Here is a 12,748-nt window from a genome sequence, read left to right as displayed (position 1 = left end):
TGGAAGAAACACGTGTTTAGAAAGGACTATATAGCGCTTTCCTCCTCTTCCCTCTTCACTCCTCTGAGCTCATGGGGCTCCGGCGCCGCCCCCCGCTAGAATCCGCCGCTCTGTGACGTCAGGCGGCTCATTGTGACGCCTCCGTGACGTCGCCCCCGACGCGCTCACAGCTCGGCCGCGAAACAAAAATGGACGACATTTTTCACGGTTGTTGTTTTTTTTTTGGGTGGACATTTTATTTTTCCAACTCTCAGCGGCCAGCCGGGTGTCCCTGTACGACCCCGGTAGTCGCCACCTCGGACAGGCAGAGGAAACGGGTCCAGGTGTTTCCGGCCCAAGGGTTACAAAAGCTGCACTTGAATTTAAAGACAAAATCACGTCGAGGGCGCATTAAGCACCCCCACGTCCAACACGGGTTTCCGTGGGGTTTGGTTCAGTGAAATTAGCATCCCCCCCCGAACCCCAAATCAAAGAAAGACCAACATCCACCCCCCTCTAGCGCCTAAGGGTGTAAATTTCGGGCCACGCCATGTCCAAAAAACACGGGTTCCCCCCCCCCGTCCTGCGGGGAAAAGAAACGCCATTTTCTTTTCCGAGCGCTGCGTGGGACCTCACGACCCCCCCCCCACCCAAAAAAAAAAAACGGGCTTCTCAGACGAGGAAAACCAGGCACGTCGACCTCTCTACAACACCACCCGGCTGTTTCTATTTCAAACCGTAGGAAAAAAATAAATAAAATTTCGCCTCTCACCGACCGCCGCGCAAAAAAACACAACTTCACGCTACAGAAACGGCCTGTGTGAGGGGGGGCACGGGAAAAAAATAAAACCTGCGTGTTTTCGGCAGAGTAAGCTCAGCGGGGAAACTCCCTGAATCTCGGGGTTGCTTCTTGAACCCCGAAAACGACCTTTTATCTCTCTCTCGTTTTCTTGGTGTCTGGGACGTTCACGAACTCCACCGCATCGGTGCGATTCCCAGCGGGACTTGAACATAACCCCCCCCCCCCCCCATGGAGCCAGAGCGCCCCCGTGTGGCCGAGAGGACCACCACCTGCAGGGCTGAGCTTTTACTGCCGTGTCCCGCTTTCACTCTGGCGATGAAGGAGGGAATCAAAGAGGAGAATTAATATTGTGATCCACCAGTCCATCACAGGACACACACACACCCTAGACAGGACACCAGTCCATCATAGGACACACACACACCCTGGACAGGACACCAGTCCTTCACAGGATACCAGTCCATCACAGCCAGTGTCTCATGGGTGTCCAGACTGGGTACCATCTGTCCATCACAGGACACACAGACACACACACTCACACACCCTGGACAGGACACCAGTCCATCACAGGACACACACACATATTATATTTCGCGAGGTATAATACGGGGGGAAAAAAAACATTTATATTTATCAACCTACTAGTAATACTGGGTGGATGTCACGTTCCCCAAAGTTCAGTGCCTCTCTCTAATAAAGTAGAAACGCGACATTAAACTCCATTCGAAACGGGAGAAATCACCAGGACACAATACACCTTGCTCCGGACGATGGGAGAAGACCTGTACCTTCACGAGTCCGGGTTGTGAAAACGTCTTCTGGCAGTTCAAAACGTTTCGAAGGGACTACAGCGCTACCCTGTGTTCCATTTCTATCATGTATGATTATACAGTCATAAGTATCTGTACTGATCACAGAGTCCCCCTCTCACTGCCAGGACAGGAGCCCAGTGCAGCACGAATAATAATAATAATAATTAATAAGTCTGGACTCTCCACTCAGAGCTCTTCCCAGGTCAGGGGGATCCCCTCCAGCCCCCCCAGTGTGCAGCCCCCACCTGGATGATGCTCCAGTCCGCTCAGCACACAGCAGCTCTCAGTGGGGAGGAGAGCAGACGGATGGAGCCAGTTCAGAGAGGGGGGGTGATAAGGAGGCCATGATGGGTCAAGACCAGGGGGGGAATCAGGCCAGGACACTGGGGTAACACCCCTTCTCTTCTCCAGAGACACCCCGGGATTGTAAATGAGCACAGAGAGTCAGGACCTCGGTTTGACGTCTCATCCGAAGGACAGCGCCTGTTTACAGTCCAGTGTCTCCGTCACTATACTGGGGCATCAGGACCCACACAGACCGCAGGGTGAGAGCGCCCCCTGCTGGCCCTACTAACACCTCTCCCAGCAGCAACCTCAGTTTTTCTCAGGAGTCTCCCCTCCTGAGGAGTACTGACCAGGCTCCCACCTGCTGGGCTCCAGTGGGGGGGGGGGGGCTGCCAGCTGGGAGCTGCAGGGTGAGATGGCTGCTGGGCAAACGAGGGCTAAAGATCTTCCAAGAACACCCTGGACTTCGTGGTCGACTTCCTTCTCTTCAGACGGAGGTGGCTTGAAATCTGTCTCGTTTCAAGGAGTATTGGACACGATGCTCCCCCTGCTATATCCCCGCCAACTGGTGGCACGCCGACGACGAGGGCTCTCGGCCTCAATCCGTCAACCACAAACTCTCCGGGATGAAAGAGAAGGACAGACTCTGTTCGTTCATTTCGGTGGGGGGAGGGAAAAAAACAAAAGCTAAACAGATTTTTTTAAATTTTTTTATTGATGCTTAACAAAAGAACAAAAATTACAATACAGATTAATGTCAAGGGTTTATTTAGTGACCCCCCCCCCCCCATCTTATGATCATCACAGGACCTTAAAATAATACTTAATAATACAAGGTCATGCAGACGATCTGAGGACTCAGGTGGAGATAATGTGAAAGTTTTCCACAGTCCAGTCTGGGGTCCCTTAGCTTCAGTCCAGACTGGGGTCTGGGGTCCCTCAGCTTAAGTCCAGACTGGGGTCCCTCAGCTTCAGTCCAGACTGGGGTATGGGGTCCCTCAGCTTCAGTCCAGTCCAGTCTGGGACCCCTCAGCTTCTGTCCAGTACAGAATGGGTCCCCTCAGCTTCAGTCCAGTCTGGGGCCCCTCAGCTTCAGTCCAGTATGGGGCCCCTCAGCTTCAGTCAAGTCCAGTCTGGTGTCCCACAGCTCCAGTCCAGTCCAGTCTGGGGCCCCTCAGCTCCAGTCCAGTCTGGTGTCCCTCAGCTCCAGTGCAGTCCAGACTGGGGTCCCTCAGCTTCGGTCCACTCCAGTCGGGGGCCCCTCAGCTCCGGTCCAGTCCAGTCTGGGGTCCCTCAGCTTCAGTCCAGCACAGTCTGGGGTCCCTCAGCTTCAGTCCAGCACAGAATGGGGTCCCTCAGCTTCGGCCCAGCACAGTCTGGGGTCCCTCAGCTTCGGTCCAGCACAGACTGGGGTCCCTCAGCTTCAGTCCAGCACAGTCTGGGGTCCCTCAGCTTCAGTCCAGACTGGTGTCATTCAGCTCCAGTCCAGTCCAGTCTGGTGTCCCTCAGCTCCGGTCCAGTGCAGTCTGGGGTCTCTCAGCTTCGGTCCAGCACGGTCTGGTGTCTCTCAGCTCCGGTCCAGTCCAGCCTGGTGTCCCTAGGCTCCAGTCCAATCGTCTGGTGTCCCTCAGCTCTGGTCCAGTCCAGTCCAGTCCAGTCCAGATCTTAGCAGGCACAGAACCAGGAAAGGAACCTGGAAAGAATATTGTTATTGCAGGTGTGAGGGACACAGACACAGACGTCACCATGACATCAAACAGCAAGAGGAGACTCCTCCTTGAATCACAGACACGACCGGGCGGCGCCCCCCTGTCTGCTCACCTGCACCTCCTCTTCTTCTTCTTGTCCTTCCCGGCAGCCTGCTCCTCCTCTCCCTCGCTCTTCCTCTCCTGACCTACAGTCTCCACCACCTCCATCGGCTCGTCCTGATCATCTGTCTCCACCGACACGCAGCTCAGGGAGTTTAAAAAGACGCACCAGCGCTTCTGAAGCAGAGACAGGAGAGTCACGTTAAGAGTCGGACTGGACACTCCAGGACATGAACACTGCACTGAGAGAGAGAGAGGGGTTCATGCAGACACACAACTGGACACTCCAGTACATGAACACTGCACTGAGAGAGAGAGGGGTTCATACAGACACACTGACTGGACACTCCAGTACATGAACACTGCACTGAGAGAGAGAGAGAGAGAGAGAGTGGTTCACACAGACACACTTACTGGACACTCCAGTACATGAACACTGCACTGAGAGAGAGCGGTTCATACAGACACACTGACTGGACACTCCAGTACATGAACACTGCACTGAGAGAGAGGGGTTCATACAGATACACTGACTGGACACTGACTGGACACTGGACAAGAGTAAAGAGAGGATCAGAGCATTACCCACCTTCTTTTTCTTCTGTCTCACAGGAGGTGCTGATTGGATCTCCTCCAGCTGGAGTCCGAGGAGGGAGAGAGGGGGCAGGAGAGGGACAGCACAGGGAGAGGAAGAGGGAGACAGGTGAGTCAAGTGTCCCAAGAGCACAGAGACTCTGCTGAGATCACACTCGCGGTGAGTGAGCCTGGGTGTAGCCCACTAATACTGACCCACTGGACACCACATGACAGAGAGGAGGAGGAGTAGAGAGACACACTGCCTGGACACCACAGGACAGAGAGGAGGAGGAGAGAGACACACTGCCTGGACACCACAGGACAGAGAGGAGGAGGAGAGAGACATACTGACTGGACACCACAGGACAGAGAGGAGGAGGAGAGAGACACACTGACTGGACACCACAGGACAGAGAGGAGGAGGAGAGAGACACACTGAGGACTGAGAGGAGGAGGAGAGAGACACTGACAGACAGGGCTGAAAGAGAGAGAGACACTGAGACCCAGGAACAGCCAAGACGGCGAAACTCCACCACAGACAGGACAGGAGGCAGGGTGGGACCAGCACTGACCTCCTTCCTCTCTTCTGCCGGAGGAGCTGTCTCCACCTCCTCTTCTTCCTGCAAGTCAAGAGACAGGCTGAGAGAGAGACAGGCTGGTGGGACATCGGCGAACAGAGCTGAAGGCAGAGAGCCGGGGAGACAGGCCCAGCTGGGACAACGCAGGACAGACAGAGTGACAGACAGAAAGAAAGGAGAGAGAGAGACAAAGATGAAGGCACAGAAAGACAGCGGGCAAAGAGAAAGATTGAGATTGAGGGACAAACAAACCGAGAGAGAGAGAGGAAGGAGAGAGAGAGACAGATCGAGGGACAGACAGACTGACAGACGGGGCTGAAAGAGAGAGACAGAGAGGCAGGGACAGACAGACAGCAGGACGAGAGAGAGACAGAGATCGAGGGACAATAATTTGGTTTCAAAATTTATTCTGAAAATATACAATCATTCACTCCTGAAAAATATCGAGTTCAAATTATACATTATGTACAATATTGTAATCAACATATGGCTAATCATCAAAAAAAAAAACTGTACTGGGGGACACAGCTGGCTGTGCTGTTCTGGACAGAACACACTGAGGTCCAGTTTCCACCTCCTGCAGGATCAAACAGCACCTCCACTGGCTCTCCAGTGAACAGAGGGACAGACAGAGAGGCTTCAGGCTGCAGGGTGACAGTGTCTCTGTGAGCTAAAAGAAAATCAGGACAGAGGATGATATAAGAACACACTCTGTCAAGAATATAGAGCCCTCTAGTGACCCTACTGTAGACCTGCTTACCACCCACAGTGACGATCACAGTGCTGATACTGCTTCCTTTAAGGTCCCTCACTGTGTAGTTGCCCTGATCAGCTGGAGTGAGGGAGCGGAGTGTCAGAGAGCTGTTCTGCACTGAAACTCACTGTTCGTACCTGGGGCCAGGGAGCCCTGCGCTGCTCAGTAAGACTATACGAGACTGGACAGATCCTGCAGGATCAAACAGCACCTCCACTGGACCAGCAGTGTGGAGGGAGAGAGACAGAGAGGCATCAAGCTGCAGGCTATGGACTTCTGAGTGAGCTGAAAAGGGACAGGTAGAAACATGTTGAATATTTAGTTTTACAACAATACCTTGAGTTTGGACTGCGATCAGCTTCATTTTGTATTTCAGCTGTGAAAATGCAATTTCAAAAATGCACGCCCCAGTCATGTTAGGTTCAAGTTACAGTTGCATCACAACTCAATACATTTGCAATTCACTTCAAATGTTGTTTTTGTTTGATCCAGTCTGTCCTCACCTAAAGGAGATACTTACTTTTAACACCTTTTATTTCTTCTGGGAGGTTAACTGGCTTCTGAGATAATTGTTCCTGGTGTTTGTGTTGTGTATACCTTGCAATGGAGGGGTGAGAAATAATGGACTTATTACATTATAATGAATAATAATTGCTTACACTTATATAATGCTTTTCTAGACACTCCACTCAAAGCGCTTTGCAGGACATGGGGACTCCCCTCCACCACCACCAATGTGCAGCATCCACCTGGATGATGCGACGGCAGCCATAGTGCGCCAGAACGCTCCCCACACACCAGCTATCAGTGGGGAGGAGGGCAGAGTAATGAAGCCAATTCATAAATGGGGGTTATTAGGAGGCCATGATTGGTAAGGGTCAATGGGAAATTTGGCCAGGACACTGGGGTAAAACCCCTACTCTTTTCGAGAAACACCCTGGGATTTTTAATGACCACAGAGAGTCAGGACCTCGGTTTTACGTCTCATCCGAAGGACGGCGCCAGTTTACAGTCCAGTGTCCCCATCACTAGACTGGGGCATTAGGACCCACACAGACCGCAGGGTGAGCACCCCCTGCTGGCCCTACTAACACCTCTTCCAGCAGCCACCTTAGTTCTTATTGTCAAGAAGGAAAGAATATTAGGAACATGAAAAGGCTGAATGTCTTAAATGCATTTTTTATACTGAAACAGAGAGGCACACACACGTCATTACAAACGCACACCTGCACAGAGACGTCCTCAAGGGCCTTGTTCACAATTATGGGCTCCAACAGGAACAAAAAATGCCAGCCTGACAACTCGAGCATTCAAACCAAGAACCCAACACGTACTCACGTTGGCAGCCTGTGCAGAAAAGCATAAAGAACCACAAGCCTTCTCTATTGGGAGGAAAAACACACACTCCCTCTCTCACACTCCTGATTTCCTTAAATAGCTCATTCTTCATCTCTGGCTCCTACATGCAGTATAGCAGCGCTCAGTCTGCTTTGAATAAGCCATAAATCCCAGATTTGTTTTATCTGTTCCTCTTGTCTAGGCCTAGAGCTGCTTTTCATAAAAGAGCTGTTTGCATAAATAGCTAGGGTTACAGCTGAAGACACCAGCTTCATCCCCCAGTGTGTTATATGTCGGGAGCAAGAGAAGAGGGCCAGGCCGTGCCTTTTCATAGGTTCTTGGAGGCAGATTTAGCCCCTCATGCATTGTAGAGATAGACAGGCCCGTGCGCACACAGTTAGAGCTGCACCCTCACACAGAGTCAGACCCGTACAGACACGTCCTCTTGTTCAAACAAATACACAAATACACAAACCTGACACACACACACACACACACGACGTCAGCAGTCACTCTCGCACCCTTGACCCCAGCTCAGTCCTCACCTCCAGCTCCTGCGAACCGCTTCGAACAAACTGTATTAAGAAAATTAGGTTGCGTTCCGGTAGCAGGCCATCCTGGGCACCAATGTGAGTTACACACTCATTTGTAAAAGCCCTTCCGCATCGTCGAGCATGCTTCACAGTGCTGGACCTGGGGTGTGGGTGCTGTCTGTGTGGAGTTTGCATGTTCTCTCCCTGGTCTGTGGGGGTTTCCTCCAGGTGCTCCAGTTTCCACCCACAGTCCAGGGACAGGCTGCCACTTTCACTGGGCAGTGCACTGTCGCCGTGGCAGCATGGTGGGTCGGATCTGATTTCAGTCTTTATTTCCTTTTTTAGAGATCCTGTAACCAGGACCTGTTCACTGCCACAACGGACAGGGAAGCACGTCATCACTGGACATCCTCTTACCTCCTGTGGCAAAGGGCAGCTGATGAAGCTTTGTGCTCGCCGGATCATGGCAATCGCCACTCCACCCTGATCCTGGCTCAGCACAGGGCACCTGGGTTCACTCCCTTCAGACTAAAGAGACTCAGTTCCTCCGGCCTGTCAGTGTGAGACACTCCCTTCAGACTAAAGAGACTCAGTTTCTTCAATTTGTCAGTGTGAGACACTCCCTTCAGACTAAAGAGACTCAGTTCCTCCGGCCTGTCAGTGTGAGACACTCCCTTCAGACTAAAGAGACTCAGTTTCTTCAATCTGTCAGTGTGGGACGCCTACACCAGCTTCGAACCCCTGTACACAATACCGCAGACCGCCTGCCAGACCAAATTTTGGGCTTACAGCAAACCACCCATTACATACACCGGTGTCTTCCCCGGGCCAGAGGAATTCAGGAACTCACGTTTACTCCGTCATCTCAGGCAATTCTCGCAGGGAGCAGAGATTTCCCAATCGATCAGAGAGAGTCGGGACTTTTTTTTTAAAAAAAGAGGAGTCCTTACCTCTTAGTAATGTGAGCGCTGACTGTCTCTCCTGCGGATGGGAAGTTCTGCGCCTTCTGGAGCATCCGCCGACTACGCCAAATTTGTTGTAACAGAAGGAATAAGGTTCTGGATCCCGAGATGAAGTAAAACAGATGAGTGTATTGCATGCAAGGAACAATAAAGCCGAAGTCTTGTTTCAAGCAAGAAACAACAAAACCGAAGTATTGTTCGATGTGCCGGTACAAACTTTTAGGTTATATAGTCCTTCCTTGCTGCTTCAGACGTCATTCTGTGTTATGGTAAGGGGGGTCATGGTATTTGGCCAGTTAAGAGACCCTGGCCAAATGGTCAGTTTAAGATTATGCCCCCTCACATCTGGAATCCTTATCAGTTAACCCCCTTTCCTGCCATAAACCCCTGTTGCTTAGAAGTCTAATTTTCAGGCAGAACTGACTTAAGTTAACCCTTTTTACATCTTGTCTCTTACTTCAGCCCTCTTCCATTTGCTAGTTCAAAGTTGTACAACCCATTTGTATCTGCTAAGCGGCGCAGTCGTCGTGCACAAAGAACGCTTTGATAAGCGTCAAAGGCAAGTCATTCCGAGTTAGTCGTTTGTGTTTTCCGTTCAGACGCGACATGCTGAAATGATCTTTCGGCTCCTCGGTTGTCATTTCTGCTCCGTAAAGGAATCCCAGCACGGTGTGTCGGGACACGATGCCGGGGGTCAGAGAGTGTGATGTCTTCCTCGTTAGTATAGTGGCAAGTATCCCCGCCTGTCACGCGGGAGACCGGGGTTCGATTCCCCGACGGGGAGTAGCTTTTCTTTCACCTCCTTAGAGAAATGACTGCCTTTCACTTCTCTGTTTTCTTTCACAGCGTCGTGCATCTTTTCATTGCTCTCGCTTTCAGAGCCTCCGCACGGCACACGACTCGACATCAGGAAGCACATTGAAGTGAAAGCAAGAAGCGCTGCGACATGCACTGTGCAGATCCCGCCACACTAAGAGGTGAGTGGGTCTATTCGATGCACAAAGAACGCTTTGAGAAGCGTCAAAGGCAAGTCATTCCGAGTTGGTCGTTTGTGTTTTCCGTTCAGACGCGAAATGCTGAAATGATCTCTCGGCTCCTCGGTTGTCATTTCTGCTCCGTAAAGGAATCACAGCACGCGTCGGCTTCCAGCACGCTGGGTCGGGACACGATGCCGGGGGTCGGAGAGAGCGATGTCTTCCTCGTTAGTATAGGACCTGTCACCTGTCCCCACCTGTCACGCGGGAGACCGGGGTACATCAGGACACGCATTGAAGTGAAAGCAGGATGCGCTGCGACATGCACTGTGCAGATCCCGCCACACTAAGAGGTGAGTGGGTCTGTTCGATCACAGCGCTAGGCGAATCCCCAATCCCCTTTTGTGCCTGGCGACAAAAGAAGTCTGTTTCCGCCCGGTTTCAAACCGGGGACCTTTCGCGTGTGAGGCGAACGTGATAACCACTACACTACGGAAACGGTGGTAAGACATGCCCAGCAGCCCAGTGCTGAGCTTCGCCAATGTGATTCAGCTGCTTCCAGTACCTTTATTGGAGTGCGCTGATGGACCGTGCTCTCTCTCCAGAGACCAGCACGCCTGTCATGCACGGAGCAGGAAAGGCGGTGCCACATTCTACAGCCCTCTCCACGCAATCGACGAAATCGGGCTACTGAAGTGGAGAAAATCGCCTCTCCAGAAAGTGCAAATATCATCTTGGAGAGTATAAATCCTATTGCTGAAGGTCAGTCCTGTCTACCAGAGTAACCCTCCCACCTCCTGCAGCGATGATCAGCTCGTCTCACACGCGAGAAGTTTCGGTTGGAAACAAGCTCTCTTCTCGCACGTTTTGCACGTTCGAGTAGTTTTAATGCTGCTCCTTCGTACACGGTGCTGATCTTTTGGAAAGCAGGAGGCAAAACTGACACGTTCCCATACAGGGAGTCGAACCCGGGCCGCCTGGGTGAAAACCAGGAACCTTAATCACTAGACCACATGGGAGCAAACAGCCACGCTGTTCCCGGCATCATGCAAGCAAACTACATAAATATGAGAAAACACGCAAGAGAGTTGTCACTCAGAGTGTCGAAGGGTCGATGTATACCGGGGCTCAGTTGAAATGCAACGTCAGGACTTTTCCGAATTATGTCACACGAAGAGAAGCACAGCCTTTTCCGCCCTACCACGTGTGTATCGGTAACTCGCCGTGATCGTATAGTGGTCAGTATTTTGCGTTGTGGCCGCAACAACCCCGGTTCGAATCCTTGTCACGGCAGAATAGGGGCGTCTGCTTTTACTACTTGCACGAATGAAGGCAAAAAAAAGCCAATCGATGTGAACGAACGGCGCTTTACAGAGGAGTACTGCCTGACTGGATCGTTGATGAACGACAGAGGCCACTCCGACCTCTTCTCGGTTTTCTTCAATGACTTACTAAGGATCTTCACATTCGCCCATGCAGGGGAAGCCAGTTACACCAAAGCAAACGCAGGAAAGTGGATTTCAAGCAGAGACCAGGAGGGACTTGTTTACACCGAGAGTGGTCGGAGAATGGAACAATGCGCCCAGCCCTGTTGCTGGAACCGATTCTTGATGAGATCTTGGGCTCACTAAGAGGCCCCCGCTGGATGCTAATCTTTCTGTTGTTCTTGCAGGTCCTGCGCTGCTTTTCAGCCGACAGAGCTCGTCCTGGTCTGTCGGCACAGCCCAATTGCAAATGATCGACTCCGCGTACAGAAGGGACGTGCGTTTGGTACAAGAGTGCATGAAGGCACCGGAAATACATTGGCAACAAATGACCGGTCGCTCAAGACCTCTGTGAAGTACAGGAGCGTGCAAGAAGAGGCTGTTTCCACCCAGTCTCGAACCAGGGACTTTTCAGGTGTTAAGTTGACGTGACAGCCGCTACACTACAAAAACCTGCAGGGATTGCTGCTGGTGTCTCGCTTGCATATCAGGCTGAGAAAGGGAAGCGTCACTTTAGGAAGGGGGCGCTGCAGAGAGGAACAGAGGGCTCAATGAAACAAAACACTGAAACCCGGGACCTTTAAATCTTCAGTCTAACACTCTCCCAACTGAGCTATTTCGGCGGTGCGCAAAGCCCACAGCCACCTGCTCCAGCCTTCCTGTGTTGTGGCGTGAGCGCATCAAGAGTAGCGGGAGAGTGTTGCAGGAACGTCACTCAGAAGGAAAGCCACCCAGCTGCGCCCTCTGAGCTCTGTCCAGCGCATCTTCCTCGCATGGACTCCTGCCTGTGACGGGCAGGAAACAATTAGCAAGAACAGAACGACACCCCATGGGTGTCTCATGACCACACCTTAGGTTGTGACACGTGCAGGTGTGAGGGGTTGCCGGGCTACTTTGGTGCAGAGCTTGGGCGGAGGGGGGGCGGGAAAGCAGACAAAGAGGTGGCACCTCAAGGTCTGCACGATCACAGCTCTCTGCCGTGAAGTAGAACATAAAACATACATATTGTAACGCAACGGGGGCTCAGGCGGGCGCCCTTGCCGCATCTGGTCGGCCCCTGCACCCTCCGGGGCTCGAACCCGGGACTTCCGCGTCTCTCTGCAGTGACCTAGCCCCGTGAGCCAAAGAGAGATCTCTCCACAGCCCAGTAGCTGTGGTCCTGCTATCACAGGGAAGGGCGGTGACGTCACCCGCTCTGGTACGCCGGCTCTTACACAGCGCCTGTCGGCCGTAAGCGTTACACTCTCCCCCGCTTAAATCGCCGTCCCCGGCGAAGGGCTATCCCGCCCCGCTTCTGACACCAATGCAACGCAACGGGGGCTCAGGCGGGCGCCCTTGCCGCATCTGGTCGGCCCCATCCCGACTGGAGGCTCGAACCCGGGACTTCCGCGTCTCTCTGCAGCGACCTAGCCCCGTGAGCTAAAGAGAGATCTCTCTACAGCCCAGTAGCTGTGGTCCTGCTATCACAGGGAAGGGCGGTGACGTCACCCGCTCTGGTACGCCGGCTCTTACACAGCGCCTGTCGGCCGTAAGCGTTACACTGTCCCCCGCTTAAATCGCCGTCCCCGGCGAAGGGCTATCCCGCCCCACTTCTGACACCAATGTAACGCAACGGGGGCTCAGGCGGGCGCCCTTGCCGCATCTGGTCGGCCCCTGCACCCTCCGGGGCTCGAACCCGGGACTTCCGCGTCTCTCTGCAGTGACCTAGCCCCGTGAGCCAAAGAGAGATCTCTCCACAGCCCAGTAGCTGTGGTCCTGCTATCACAGGGAAGGGCGGTGACGTCACCCGCTCTGGTACGCCGGCTCTTACACAGCGCCTGTCGGCCGTAAGCGTTACAATATATATATATTATTGATGAAAAA

At 52.7% G+C, this 12,748-nt stretch overlaps 2 non-coding genes across 2 annotated transcripts; one reads left to right on the top strand and one right to left on the bottom strand.

The window, feature by feature from the left end:
* Positions 1–9,139: 9,139 nt before the first annotated feature.
* On the top strand, positions 9,140–9,211 carry trnad-guc (transfer RNA aspartic acid (anticodon GUC)). Its single transcript has one exon. It is a non-coding gene; the product is annotated as a tRNA-Asp (tRNA).
* A 616-nt stretch (positions 9,212–9,827) lies between these two features.
* Positions 9,828–9,900, bottom strand: trnav-cac (transfer RNA valine (anticodon CAC)). The gene has a single exon. It is a non-coding gene; the product is annotated as a tRNA-Val (tRNA).
* Positions 9,901–12,748: the final 2,848 nt, after the last annotated feature.

This window comes from Lepisosteus oculatus, chromosome 14 (genome assembly GCF_040954835.1).
Source record: "Lepisosteus oculatus isolate fLepOcu1 chromosome 14, fLepOcu1.hap2, whole genome shotgun sequence".
NCBI lineage: Eukaryota > Metazoa > Chordata > Actinopteri > Semionotiformes > Lepisosteidae > Lepisosteus > Lepisosteus oculatus.
This window is presented reverse-complemented; position numbering and strand designations above follow the sequence as displayed.